The sequence below is a fragment of the Buteo buteo genome, chromosome 12, assembly GCF_964188355.1.
Source record: "Buteo buteo chromosome 12, bButBut1.hap1.1, whole genome shotgun sequence".
Classification (NCBI taxonomy): domain Eukaryota; kingdom Metazoa; phylum Chordata; class Aves; order Accipitriformes; family Accipitridae; genus Buteo; species Buteo buteo.
Window position 1 is genome coordinate 40,544,640 of NC_134182.1, and position 15,149 is coordinate 40,559,788.

The window sequence follows — 15,149 nt, forward strand, 5'->3', positions numbered from 1 at the left end:
GCCAATCTGTAATTATGATGTTGTTAATAAGTAAGAGTAATTAGGTGTCACTTCTGCTTGCACTACCCTATGAGGTGAAGTGTTGATACATTTTCAGATAACTGAATATCTGACAACTAGCAGTAAGGACTATTTCACAGTTGGAATGGTCTTTGCTTAAATTTGCTTAATGTTAGTGGGCTGAAGATACAAAGAACAACAATACTTATACTTGAATTCTTTAAGAAATTTTAAAGGGAAAGTGTTAGTGTTTTCCAGGAATTATGCCAATATTTTGCCATAATTAAGATGCACATGAGTTACAAAAGTGGAGACGATATGACCAAGTTTTCTCACATGTGAGTTAACAGAAGTAAAAGTTGCTCAACCTGACACTTATGGTAAGCAGGGGAAAGAAAATAACAAGAATAGTATATGCTTTGCTTTTTTTTTTTTTACCTTTAAAATAATCAGTTGTAAATTAAACTTCCTCTAGTTTACAGCTTATTTTTCTCTACTTGCTTCTGACTAATTGGGCAATAGAAGGGGATACTGAAACACCTAAATGTGCATATTAATTTCACTATTGTGTGTTCATCTAGTCTAGCTGCTGTTTAGAAATGCACTAAAATGTTTGTGCTCTACTCTTCCTTCTTCTCACTGAATCTTCTAGCACTCTTATAGTTTACTTAGACTTGGGAAGACTTTAGTGATGAACCGATCTATGCACAAGGAAGCAAACAGAAAAGCATTGTTAGATCTATGTACAAGGAAATGAAGAGAGGAAAAAAAAAAGCCATTGAAGTATGCCAAGTGTAGCTTAACCACACAGGAACAGGAGTGGGCAGTGAAAGAAATTTTATTTTCGAGCTGCTAACAGGTAGGTAAGCAATAGAAATAAATCTAAAAACAAACTGTAAGGTATAGTTGGGTATTCCTTCAAATTGCACATTTTTAAAATTAGGAGGTAAACAGTGCAAATCAAAATGTTTTAACTTGAAATAAAGTAAGGTCTAATTTCACTGTGTCCCAGTGGAAAAGTTGAAGTTGTGCCTGTGACTTATAGACAAGAAGGCTAATGTATTAGTTTTGTTATTAAGTCCTGTAAATTGTGCATAACAGAGCAATTAACTACTTTAACCAAGCTTTGGAGGGGGAAGAAGAAAAACCTGTGTGCACTGGGAATGAGGGCATGGAACATATTCCCTAACTCAAACCTGAAAAACCTGGTGTTAGTCTTGGGTTATTTCCAGTGACCCCTTGACTCCCATCTTCCTGCCCCCTGCACAGATTTGGAACTGGTCAGCCATTTTTGTTTTTGGAAGGGAGAGGAGACAGATATAATGAATGGCTTTTATTGTGCAATATTTCAAAACCTTTTTGACTGCATTCGGATGGGATGGAAAATGTTCTACCCTGTGCTGCAGCCAAAATAAACAAAATATATTCCCTAAACCTGGATGTGTGTTTCACTCAAACTGGCAGTAGTTAGAGCTCTACTCTTAAACAAGAATTTAGTTTGACAATTTTTAGGCCTTGTTCAGCTGAATGTAACGGCCAAAGAAAATACTTGGAAAAAAATTAAATAATGCACATATTTACAGCTTGCAGGTGGCATTAATTTTTGTGGTTCATAGTATTTCGTTTTAAGAATCCCTGTTAGTTGGGCTATATTGTAGATTTTTTAAAAATATTTTTAATTGTCTTTTTTTTTTTTTTTTTTAAATTAGGGGTTTTTTATGAGAATAGTCATTCTGGAGGAAAATACATTTTATGTAGCTCCCTGATGGGTGATAAATAGTTGTGATTCAAGGCTTTAAAAGTTTAGGGTCTACCAAGAAACTGAAAATTCTACAAACATAAGACCCAGCAAACTAGCAGTAAAACCTCTTGACAGAAGCCTGCTATGGACTGGCTTCCAACTCCACTAAAGTTTATTTTAAATACCCTCTTTATGGTGCAGGCTTACTGCTGGTTTTTTAGCATTGCCAATCAGTTCAGTGAAGACCTTGCACTGTGTAACTGAGATAATTCATGTTGTGCAACATGTTTTATAGTCTGAACAACCATTTTTATTAATAATAATAATAATAACTTTTAATTTAGTCACTGATGCCCAGATGCGTCCAACTATTTTAACAGTGAAGGACTAAAACTAAATTATCAAAGCAGACACCATGCCTGGACAACCCCCACCCTGCAAACAAGTCTTTTATTCTTCACAATCCCAACCTACAAGTAAAAATTCCTTTGAACAAATAACATGCAAAACTCAATGTTTTTAAGTAGATAAATGAGCATCATATTTTTAAAATCATTGTGATTAAATCATTAAAGATTACAAACAAGGTATCTCAAAGTCCGAAGAGAAGTTGCAAGAAGAAATAGTGATCATTGCTTGAAAGCCCTAATGATGTAGTAAACTAAACAAGCTAGGAATCAAAAAATACGGCGCTTTATTCCCTCTGTGGTATGGGTTTGGTTTCGTGCTGTTCTTGAATTAAGTTGTTTCTCAGTTTCCTTGCTCTTTGTCTTTATTTGCCAGCACTTGTAACATCAGGGTGAAAAATATGGATCTAATATCACCATCTATTAAATCAACTGAGTTATACTGAAGATATTTTTGAAGCCATGCTTTACTCTGTCATAAATAACCTGCCTGTGTCATACAAATGTTTGGACAAACAAATGCACTTAGGTCCATGTTCGGAAGGTCAGTAATGCTGAGTTTTGGTAGTAAATAATACTCACTAATGCAAATCTGTTAAGGTTGTAAGGGAATTCGTGTTTGAACTGTGACTTGGATATGTTGAGTATCCTCACGTGTGCTATTGAGGAAAAAGTAATTGTGTGGGTACAAATACTAATGATGAATAAAAAGCTCATTTTACTCTCAAGAAAAAATCTTAAGTACCCGTAGTGTGTTTTGCAAGGAAGGCTTTGTAAGGTTTATATAAGGAGTAGGTAATGCAGATGTAGCTTATCTTAATGCTAAGCATTACATAATACAAGCTATGGAATATAAGCCTCAAATGTTCACTTTATATTTGTCTTCTGCATCTCTCCCACTGCTTGCTTCTCAGAGTAGATAGAGGTCTGTTGTACCTTGCTGAGTTTTCCTGCATCACTGTGTTCCACTGCCTCGGGTTTGGAGTATGCTGCCTTCTGGTCTGCCTCGCTTATCTTGCTTCTGTCTTCCCAACACTTCCTCCTCTTGCTTAATACGCTGATGTCCAGCTCTTGCCAGTCACAAAAATGACAAGTTGGTTCACAGAGTGATGATGCAAAAAGGGAAGTAAAACAGTTGGTAGCACAGAGAATGAATGTATACATACACAAGATATTGCGAGTTAAGCAAATTAAAACATTGCTGCCAGGAACTTTTTCTAATGCTTGGCATAGTGCCTCTTAGTAGAGCCACAAAAAGCCTTAGTCACAGCCAGATCTGTGGTGTTAAGTGCCTTGGCATTGCACCTTTGTATAAGAGTTAAAGAAAATGGTAAGGCTATAGGCAGAATTAAATATGTGGTTTCATACTGACACATAGAATAGCCAAAGCCTTAAATTGTTGCTCTTTTATTAGCAAAGAAAATCCCTGCTTCTGAAAATTTCTTTTTTCTCATTCCACGAAGGATAAGCAAGGGCTAGGGACTTGGGGTGGTAGTTGCGGAGAAGTCTTAAACTAAATCCTAAAACTTTCCGTTTCCATATTTTTAGACTGCCTTTCTTCTGCTTTCAGTATTGAATGTAGTGCAACTAGTATGACCGTGCCAAAAGCTGTTTAAACAATATTAAGATGTTTTCTTCAAACTTGTCCCTAGGAAGATACTCTTTTTCGAGAGGAATGTTTTCCCTGGAGCATTACATCATGAATTGGTTCAGTTCTTGGAGTAAGAAATTGGACCAAATGGTGGAGAAGGTCTCCAGGGGAAACATACTTACGCTGTTAAGTATTCCCACCAGAAAGCTTAGAAACCGCTTACATATTACCATTCTGTCCACATTTAGCCTTTCACCTTACTGCAGCTGAACAGAGGGAGCAGGGGGGTGGTTAGACTTTTTTAAGGAAACTTGAACCTTCTTTGTTTTTGTCATTACATTTTCCCCCGCTCTTATTGTATCTTGTGAACTGAACTCTGGTAATAGAATGTCTCATTTTTGACAATAATGCTGCATAAAGATGCATTTGTTTTGTATGCAAACTGTTAATGAAACCTTAATTATGAAAGCTTCCTTGGAAACTCTGAATTTTGGGGGTTTTTGAGGATTAAAGTGAGAGGAACCTCTGAGAAGACCAGAGGATGGGAGGGATTTGGGTGGATTAATGGGACAGCAGCCATATGAACAATGTCTGAGCTGTAACAGTATTGTGTTTCCTCTTGTGTATGGACTGGTTCCCCATCAAAGATGGAGGCACTTGATATGGTTTCCTATATCAAATGAAAACCTCAGAACAAGGAATAATATACTCCTTTAAATTTAGTAGTGCAGATCAACAGATTTTTTTTTTTTTAAATATGGTAGAATTATTCTTTGAAAGCTGATAAGCTTGCTATTTCACAAAGGCCCACATTTTGTTTTGTAGACAGTTAAGGACCTAAAAACATATTCCAGGTGCAAGCTGGATTTGGAAAGTTTTGAATTGTTCATCTTGAGGTCACACAATTACCTTACAGGATATAAATGAAAATAAATACTAATGTAATAAAACTCAGAAGAATAACTTTCTGGACAAACATGTCCCAGCATAGGACACTTAGTGGTTCATGAGTGGCTTGAATTGGACCATGGAGCTGAATTAGAAAGGAGCCTCCTGTGATACTTCTGAGTCGTGCTCCCATCAGTATTTTGGACAAACCATGTTCTACTGCCCCAGGTTTGTTTGATGGGCAAAGAGAGGATTTTTGTATCCCAAATCTTTTGTTTGGCACCTTCAAACACTCCTTAGAAAAACAAACAAGCAAAAGCTTAACTGAATTTGTTTTTCTCACTCAAAGGGTTTGATATGCCACAATCATAACAGGCTGAAGAGAAGGTCAAGCCCTACAGCTGCTTTCTCTATTCCTATTTGATATCTAATCTTTGTAAAAGGTGAGGTTTTTTAAAAGAAAAAAATCACAGGCAGACTTTAACTGTTCATAACAAGAAGGACCATTAAGCTGGTCCAGCTGCTGAGGGACTGGCACTGTAATTGGTGACTGGAAATTGGCACGGGATTGTAAAAGACTTCTGCCAAAACATATTTAAATTATGTAATCATATTAAATACACACTAATTACACGGTGCATATTATTGCTACATTCAGGTTATGAAATCATTCAATAACAAAGTGTATAGTAGATAATGCAAGATTGTAAGAAGAGGGAGACTGTTCTGAAGCATACTGAAATCAGTGGAAATACTCATGTTGGCTGTAGTGGGTTCTAGATGAGAGCATGTAAATGGTACTACGTTATTCCACTAGGGGAAAAAGGCACAACTCTAAGATCAGCACTAGGACCTGTTGTCCAGAACCCTGATGGAACCAGCAGTTTAGATGTTTCATTTCTGCCATAGAGCAAATGCAGCAAAGTCGATAACAGTGCAGACTTCTGACACTGGCAATTCCCAGTGCTGCTGAAGCCTCTAATGCAGCAGATGGGCTGCTTGGTCTGCAATGCTTACGCCATCTTCAGAGCAAGTGACAGGTCATGTTAGTGTTCTTTATTGTTGGCGCTTCTCTGAAAATAAAGCTCAGTCACCTGCACAGCATAACCACCTATGAGGCTGGACCAGAGCTTCTACCAGACTTCCCTGTATACTCCATGCAAGACAGTAGTCCTGCAAATGTTTCCACTTTGGAAATTACCAGGTTTTGGACAATTTATGCTCTTGGGAGTTCGAGTGATATTATCACCAGCAATGAAGTTTAGATTCTACCGCTACTTTTATTTTAATTCACAAACTCATTCCAATTCAAAAATTGTCATTCACAGCAGACCTTTTTTTTTTTTCATGTCTCCCAGAATATGTGGCTCATAATACACTTCTGCTTAAAAATTCTGAACTCTTATGAATATTTAGTAGAATGGCTACTTAATCTTCCTGCTGCTGCTAACAAAATGTAAAAAGATATATTTACTTTTGCTTCCTTTCTCAACCATTTTTTCACTGCAGAACAAACTTTTTAAAACTGATTACACCAGATGATTTAGCAGTATGGCCAAATAGTCCCTGCTTGATTAAGATGGATGGTAGCTGTATTTGGAGAAATAGTAATTAAGACTCCCATGGCAAGCAAGGAAAAATAACAAATTAATCTAATAAGAGCTTATGGGGAAACTCTTAAATTGAAAAGTGTTCTTAAAATCCAAAATTCTGTGACACTAGTAAAATCTTAGTTTATTAAAGCTCACAGAATTATTAAAATCCACATTTTTGTTGTATTTGTTTTTATATTTTGATACTTGTAACTTTTCCTCTTAAAAATTATTAAAAATGTAACAGAAGCACAAGACCTGAATTTTTGAACACAGAATAGACATTTGCAGTTAAATCACAATATTTCTTTAAAATGAGATGAACTATGGTCATAGTGTATTTTAATAGTCTTTTTACCTGACACATGCAGATGACAAAATGTCTTTCTATCACAAGAACATTTCATTTCTAGATTGCATTGTCTGTCTTGGTCAGGAATAGCCTCTCAAAATACACTGAAAATGAAGACTGCATGGTCTAATAAACATTACAGGGACTCCTAGTCCTGAGCTTGTTTTGCTCATGACATTCTAGAGCTCTCTTGATATTGCACAAGTCCTTCTATGGTTTGGTGCCTCAGTTTCTACATGTGTAAAATGAGATGTCCACCTCTTGAAGGCAGTGGAAAGTATATTTACAGTGTGCAAAACCCTTGACACAATCACTAAGCTATTACTGGTTTTAACTATTTCTGTACAGAGGTGAAGCGTTTAATGTTGGATGGTCAAGAGCATTAATGTTATTGCTGTTCAGGTGCAACTGACAGAAAAAGCCCAAATGATTTAAGGGTGGTACTACTTTTAGAAGAGAGGTGGCTTGTTCAGCTTTTTAAAGTCCTTAAGATAATGTCTTTTATATCTATGATTGATTTATTTGATATTTATGCAGTTGGCAGTGGGATTTGAAATATAACATAAGCACTTCCTGAGATGTCAGTACTCCGATGTTAGTGGTCTGAACAAGGATGTAATTCATATCTGCAGGTGCTTACTCTGGTATCAAACACTTCAATAACATCATGCTTGTGGAATCCGGCACTCCCCAGTGTCCCATTTGTATCCTGATATGCCCACGTCTTTCCTATGTGTGTTTTTCTTTCTTAAGGAGCTCTCATTTCCTTCAATAGGATATGTTTTATTTCATCCTTTTTCCTGCATTTACTCATATTAATGTCACCGCATTCACTGGTAATAGCTCGGCTTGGAAATAACCCGTATATCCCTGAAAACACTGCGCCTGAAATTCAATGCCAGGGATACTTTATTAAGAAAGAATAGATGTTTAAGTGAAGGGAGGTAATCATTTCTTTTTGGACTCTAATTTGATCTAACCCATTTAAAGGTGCATCAAACATGCTCAACCACAGCCTGATGGCCCTCTGCATTGTTCTGTTAGGCAGCATTTGAGAGTCCTGGGATGAAAGTTTTCTGGGTCTTTTCTGCTAAATGGCCATACAGTTTGAAACTGGATGCTGCCAGATAGACGAATTTACACCTTTTCTGAGATAAACAGACTGAAGACACCTTTAGGCTTCTCTTAGGAGAATTTCTTCAGAATGAAAAGGACAGAAGTCAGGTGATGGGCTCTCACTCGTGAGCAAGTTCTGGGAAAGGACTCTATCATGGTGGTTAGATCAGCTGACACTCTTGGGACTGTATTTTCAGCTACGCAGCTGATAGGGAGATTTGCTTGCGCTTTTTGTGCCATGAAATGTTATCTCTTTGTAACTCCTTTCCTTCGTCTTTTTCTCCCATTTTGCTCGATTTATGAAAAGTGTGAGTTTAGCTTACAGTCTGTTTAAGTGATAGTAGTCTCTTCACTTGCTTTGCAAAGCACAGTTGCATGTTTTGTGAGATCTAAGGATAAAGTCTTTTGAAAAGAAGTGATAGCTAGCACTTCTCTGAAACTGCATTGTCCCTTTTCCAATTGCTTCGTAGACATAAGCCTCCTGTAGACAGGGGAAAAGTGTCTTGACATGGAAGGACTTAAGACTTACATAGGTTATAGAGTTGATTACCAGATATGACAGTGACAGGAGGGATATCAGAAGCTCCAAAATGCCAGAGCAAGTTTTTAGTTAGGAGTCCACGTTGGAGAAGCATTTTGATTGAATATACTGGAGTGTTCAGTGCATGAAATCTTTTTATTTCCTGTCATTATCTTGGTATAATCACAAGTGCCTTTTTTATTATTTTTTATGGATGTGCTCATCAGCTGTAGCTTTTCCTGTCCCTGTGGGAATTTCTCTGCCCTGAAAAGCTGAACTTCACAATATCTAGTAGAAACTAAATTTTTTTCCCAGCTGGTAAGTAGTGCAGCACCAGAGTCTCTAGTTAACAGTGCTCTACTTGGGGAAATTTTACAAGCCGTAATCTGTTTGAACAACTCACTTGGGTAAGTTAGTGCTTCGTTGTAAACTCTCATAGGTGACTCATCTGGGAAATTGCAATGAACAGAAATGCTACAGAATAAAAGATTTTGCTTGCAACTCGAGCTACCCCTTTACAAGGTACAGGATCTGTATGTATACATTTTACTGTAATGCCAGCCTAAGTTTAATGTTTGTTTGCAGCATGAAGTGATACGTGTTACTAATCTTTAGCTGGTGGAGTAGCCCCACATTTACAGTGGAAGCAGACCCACTCATTTTTATTGCTGCAACATACATATTGTGGTGTCAGATAGATGTTCTTTCTGAGACATTTTTCCATTAGGCTACATACAAACTGGATTGATTTAGAGAGAATCCTTGCAGTGTTAGGCTGACTTTGCCTGAGACTGTATGCTTTGTTCTTATGTTGTGTTTCTGATACACATGGAGGTACAAAGTGGGAATGAGTCCAGGAGAAAATAAACCCTGTAAACAAGCTTGTAGCCCTGTTAGGATTTTATGACTGTCATTCAACGAGCCATGTGGTGACAAAGTCAATGCAGATAAAACAGCCATCTTGTTCTGAAAGCACTGGCTCCTACTACTTGAAATAAAGAGAGCCACTTTAGCTTAAGCTGTACAGGAGCTATGACCCAAAAGCTAATTTCTCCAGTTTAATATAATGGAAGACAACAATGCAATTATGCTGAACCATGTTATGGGTTAGTATGATGAGAATGCCCTTATAAGATCTGAGAAGCACAATCTATTGGGGGCTATAAGATACTTAAAACCCCACAGATGGGGATCGGGAGAGGCATACAGTATTCATGTTATTTCATTCTCACAGTTTATAAATAGCAAAAATGCAATTTCCTGCTTTCATTCAGGGCAGCTGCAAGTCACACTGGCCTGCAGAAAATGGCCAGTTTGACTCACGTTCAAGCCCAAGTGCCACACGCATCTTACCTGCTTCAGCCAAAGCTTTACTTCAGCAAAGTGCTTAATATCTCTATCTTTCTCAAATTCCCCCTTTCTTCCCATCACCATACAATTTGGTTTTTCATTTTAAGCATTTTCTTGTATGATCCAGCCTAGCAAGTAGGTAATTCTTTGTTACCAGCAGGTGGGGACAGGGAATACAAGATGTTAGCTTCTGCTATGAAGGGGGAAGAAACAAAACAAAGAGGCATTAATTTCATTTCCTCTCTTCAGCAGGTGGAACAAGTCTGCCTGCCTGAATAAAGTGTATGTTCCTATCCTCCCCTCTGTGTAGCCTCTTCTTACTCTTTAGGTATTTTTCTTTTAGCTGGCAGGACTTCAGTTAATCTCTCCAGAGAAGTAAGCAAATGCAATTTTTTTTTGTTTTGTCTCTATACTGTTTCAAATATCCTAGAGCTTCTAATTCTGGGAGAGGACAAGTTTTCCCTTCACAATTACTTACTGATCATGCTGAAGGGAAGCAAAGAAATAAACAAGTACAGAAATCAAACTTTCATGATTGCCAAGGGTGTGCACTTCCTCTGTGATGTGCTGCATGAAAGCCACACCTCAAAACAGTAAATCTCTGCAGACAAAAGCTTCTTAAAGATTTAGCAGTTACTATGCATAGAGAAAAAGAACATTGGGACATGCTGGCCTCTGCCTTTCAGATAGATTTAACAAAGTCAGAGAGTAATGCACGCAGAGAAATGTATGCACACGCATAGAAATCAATAATGTAATGATTAAGTGACTGTAATGAAGCCAAAATAGATTAAAAAATTTCACTATTTTTTAACTCCCCTTTTCACAACAGAGATATGCTAAAATTCAGAAACCCAAATACTATATTCTCATTTTCTCCTTTTTTTTCTGCTTGGATTTTGTGGCTATATGGCCTTGCGGATGCTTTTCCCAGCCAAACCCACCCTTTATCCCAAAGGAGAGTACTGGTGAAGCCAGAAGGAAATTCAAGACAGGGCAGGTGTGCTGTGACCTGATGAGTCACCTGTGGAGCAGGCTGGGTTCAGGTGCCTTTGATTACCCCTAATTGCAGTCTCCTCCTCAGCACTGGGTCTGGTGACATGGGGCTTTGCAGAGGGTAAGTTCTCTGAGAGGATTTTCCTCTTAAATTACTTTTTATATTTATCTTTTCCCCATTTCTGTGACCTAATGAATGTATTTTTGATACCTGAAAGCGGGAGGAGAGAAGCTGTAGGCTTTCTGTTATTGGGGGACAAACTGGTCACCCTGGAGCTGGTTCAGAGCAATTCCTGCTTTACACTTGGTGAATGGGATGTGGTGTTGCTTTGTGTGTGACGAAAGCTGTAGTTTTAGATAATAGTGATAATGCTTGTTTTCTTCCCCACAATGGTTCTGCTCAGTGGGTGCTGGAATTGGTCTGAATGGTGTGGCTCTTAGGCTTTTCATGAAATCTGTTCCTTGAAGTGGTTTTGCTGACTAAATAATGCCTGAATTAAAGAAAGGACTCCAGCTCTGATAGCAGGGTTACCCTTACACTGCTTTGAGTTTCATTTGGTTTCACCAGGCTGCATAGGCTTATTTCCTTCTTGGAAGGTTGTAGAGAAACTATGAAGTTTTGCTGGCTGCGGAGTGGAAAAACTCCAGTACAAAATGCTCTTGGATACTATGCACAGCCATGATAAGCTATGCAGTGTCTCTCAAGTAGTACCTTGATTCGTCTCCAGTGATTTTGCTCCAGTTTAAGTCCCCTTGGGTTCACAGTCTCTTTTGCTAGAAGCTGTCTCCTTCCAGAGCAAGTCACCAGGTCCACTTTCACATTCTCCCCAAATTCCAGTCTGAGGTCTCATTTCAGTCTGCTTGCAATTAGGACAGCAGGGTATTGGGGTGTTTGGTCAGCAAAGATGTAAGTCAAATGTGACATTGGCCTTGAATGAATTAGAAATATGAATTTGAGCTTTGAAGGTCTTAGAGGGCATATTTTTGCTTCTGTGGTGCATGTTATCTGTAAAAGAGCAAAAGGAGAGGCCTGGTTTTGGTTTGGGTTTTAGCATAAGACCTGGGAAAATTAGGCAACAGTATTTTCACTGCACACTGCTGGGTTTGAGGTAAGCTGAATTCAGGCAACCATCTTGTCTTTCTATCCCCTCCTCTGCCTTTTGTGCTGCAAATCACCAGCTGCAGAAGGGGTCTATCACTTCAGATTTAAGACACCTGGGTACTTGGTGTTTTGAGGGGGAGGGAAACAGGCAGATACACATCTTATGGAGAACAACTTTTCTAGAAAAGAATTGCTATGACTAAGCAATTATATGTATCTGGGAAGTGAAAATAATGAAATGGAAGGCTAAGCACTAAGCTGATCCAATGTTATGCAATTGTTAACATTAAATATAGCCTATAAACAGTTGGTAGCATGTACCTGTCCTTAATCCTCTGCATACGCAGGAGCCGGATACTAATAAACAGGAACTGCCTTTTGTGGAAAGAGGATGATTTAACTATGTCACTGTACAATATTGATGAAACATCTAAAAGCCTACAGATATCAAAGTAGAGACAGCAGAGAAGGCTATATTTCCCATTTTGATTTGTAATGAAATGGAAACTTAGAAGACTCTAACGGATCAACTTTGAAGGCCTCAGTGTTGCTCCCAGATCTGTAGGGAAGGCCTTCTGTGGGTATTTTGCCTCTTCTACGTGGGCCTAGAGAACTCATGAGGACACATTTTCTTGTCCTGTTTGCAGCATCACACCCTGAGTAAGGTGTGAAGTTGTGCTGCATTTTCTTACAGTTGTCCACTTCTTACCTTTGTTTCTCTCTGCATCAAAATGTTTTGAATAAAGTTGGTAGGTACTTCCCTTTGGTTCCTTTTTCTTGCATTGCACTGAGGCACAGATGCACTCCTGCCATGGTTTCAGTAGAATGGCTTCCCTCCAGTTGTACTGATGTAGCAAAATAGCCAAAAAATAAAACACTATGTAGAAGCACTAGAGATGCAGTTCCATCCCTACTGGCTTTCTCTGGGAACTCTTAAAAAGTGTAATGTGATGCTGTTCAGTGATATGTGTTTTAGCTGAGCTTCTAAAAGCTGTAGAGCTGTGTTGGCCTGATGCTTTACTCGGACTAATTAGCCTTTCTGGCAAGTAGGTATATCAGCCTGAGCAGCATGGTTTGCTAGTGGGACTAAATTGCTTCCTGTAACAGCAAGGTTTTTAGAACTAGTTCAGATATCTCTGGACAGTTGTTGGATTGTGCCATGTGGATGTGACTACCATGACATAGGGCAAGTTAATTCACCTTTCTGTCCATCTATTTTCCCTTTCACCCTTTGCATGTTTCGTTCCTAGTCTCATAATGACTTAAACACGTGCTTAACTTTATGCGCTGTGCATAACCCTATTGATGCGCATAAATCTTGCAAGAATAGGGCTTACACATGTGCTTCAGTAAATTTATTCAGTGTATAAACTCAAGCACATGGGTAAGTTTTTGCAGGATCAGGGCCTTGGATACAGGGCAGGATGGTCTTTTACTGTGTGCCTGCACAGTGCAATTTATCATAGCAGGGAACAAAACACATACATAAATGAGTGCAAGGTGTCTGCCAGCACAAATCCAGTTGCCTTAAATTGCAAAGGTGGAAGTAATCTTTGAGGATGGGGAGGGGTGGAGGGGAATGGAAAGTTATTAAAAGCAGAAGAGATCTCAAGGAACCCAACTTCGTTTCATTCTTATGAAGAAGCTTTGAATACAATAGGGAAAAAGCATTGGGAGTAATTATCCAAAATGGGTGGCATAAATCCGAGCAGAAAGTAATACATCAGTTTTAAAGCTACTCATTTCAAACTGTGAGTTAGATTTATTTGACCTGCATTTGGGAGCAAATATTAATGAAGGGGCGAAGGCAGCTTATGGCTCTTTCAGTTCTTTCATTTCCCACTAGATGTCTCCGGTGTAAAAACTAATTATGAATGTTCTTGATTTAATTTGGAAAAAAAATTGGATGAGGCTTTTTTTTATTATTTCTTTTAAAGTCTTGTGCTGTTGTGCAGTGTGCAGCTTAACCCTTGATCTTTCTTCAGTAACTACCTCAGCTTCAAGTATGACAAGAGGACACTTAGAAACGATGCAGTTAATGGAATACTTTTTTTTTTTTTTTTTAATAAAGAGTTGTCCAAGTATTATGAGAATCAAATCTCTATTCCCACCAATTCTTTGGCTGGTATCTGTAACATGTAACTTATGTCCCAGATCTGGTGACACATGTTCAGTAGTCTGTGAAACTTCCCTGTTTTTTTTCTTTATTTATCACTATATTGGCATGCTGTATATGAACTTGGACCTCCTTTTGGAGTTACTCTTTTCAAAAGCAGCTTTATAAGAAAAAAAATTGAGTGAATCTGCAGAAATGTTTTCTTTTGTCTCACTTACTGTTTGTTAAAACTAATGGGGCTCTGAATAGGTACAAGGATCCACCCATGTGGATCTCGCTGCAGAGTTGAGGCTTCATTCTAGAAAAAAGCAGAATTTCTGCTGGCATTTTTCTGTTGCCTGCAGATGAGAAGCCATTAGAAATGCACAAAGTGGGATAGCACTTTGGGTAACAACGGTTTGGTATTGTAGAGTCATTGACCTGTTCACACTTCATTTAAAACAAGTTTGGTTGATCTTTCTTTCTTTCTTTCTTTCTTTCTTTCTTTCTCTTTTTTTTAAAGCATGGATCTTGGTACTATCTGCATGATATTTTTACCCTGCTGCTATCTGCTGAATATCTAGCTACAGAGGACTGGAGAGTTTATGTTTGGAACAAGCAAAAAATCCAACTCCGCACTTGACCATTTTGAGGTAAGGAACAAAATCAAAATGTCAAGCTTGGACTAAGTGTGGTTAGTTCCATTCTTGTAGACCTGAAGTTAGTTATGTATTTGGTTTACCATTGTGCATGTCTTTTCCTAGTCCAAGTTGACAGATTGTCAGAGTCTGTGATCAGGTGTGAAGTTTGTCCATTGAGTTTGGCCTGTACTGATGATTTACATTTTTTTAGGGAAGATCTTCAAGGTGTGTTTTGGAAATTCATTGTTGCAACGTTTCCATTAGCACTGATGGTGCTATTATTACTGGAGTTTCATTGTCCTCATGTCAATTATTATCTTCAGCAGAAGAAAAATTAGGTCAGTACCAGACACTTCTGGAAAACCTCATATTTCTTTCTTTCCTGCACCATTTCAGTGTTTAGCTACCAGCCTGCTTGATAGTTACAGGTCTGAGCAAGACCACTACAGCTAACAGTTCATTAGTGTGAGAACCAGGGCTGGAGCTCAGATACTACTGAGGCCTTTGCCAGGCCCTAGCAGGTTGGTGACAGCTCCTCAAATGGAATGTAGGGATGAACAAATTCAACAGCTGTTTTATTGTCCTTTCCAGTCCCCTCTTACACTCGACTATGCTCTCCCAAGATAGACATGCCATTAAACACAGTGTAATCACTGGCACAGCAGGTGTATTGAGATACAGACATCTAGCAATGTTTTAAATAAAAGGCATGAGTAATAATAATAATAATAATATAAAAAAGCAAACAAAAAACTCCA

General features: G+C 38.3%; 1 protein-coding gene across 1 annotated transcript in view; it reads left to right on the forward strand.

The window, feature by feature from the left end:
- Positions 1–14,805, forward strand: part of CDCA2 (cell division cycle associated 2) — a 31,626-nt gene extending 16,821 nt beyond the window's left edge. Inside the window, exon 16 of the mRNA XM_075043592.1 lies at positions 14,274–14,805. The gene's annotated coding sequence lies outside the window, so the exon portion shown is untranslated. The remainder of the gene's footprint in view (positions 1–14,273) is intronic.
- Positions 14,806–15,149: the final 344 nt, after the last annotated feature.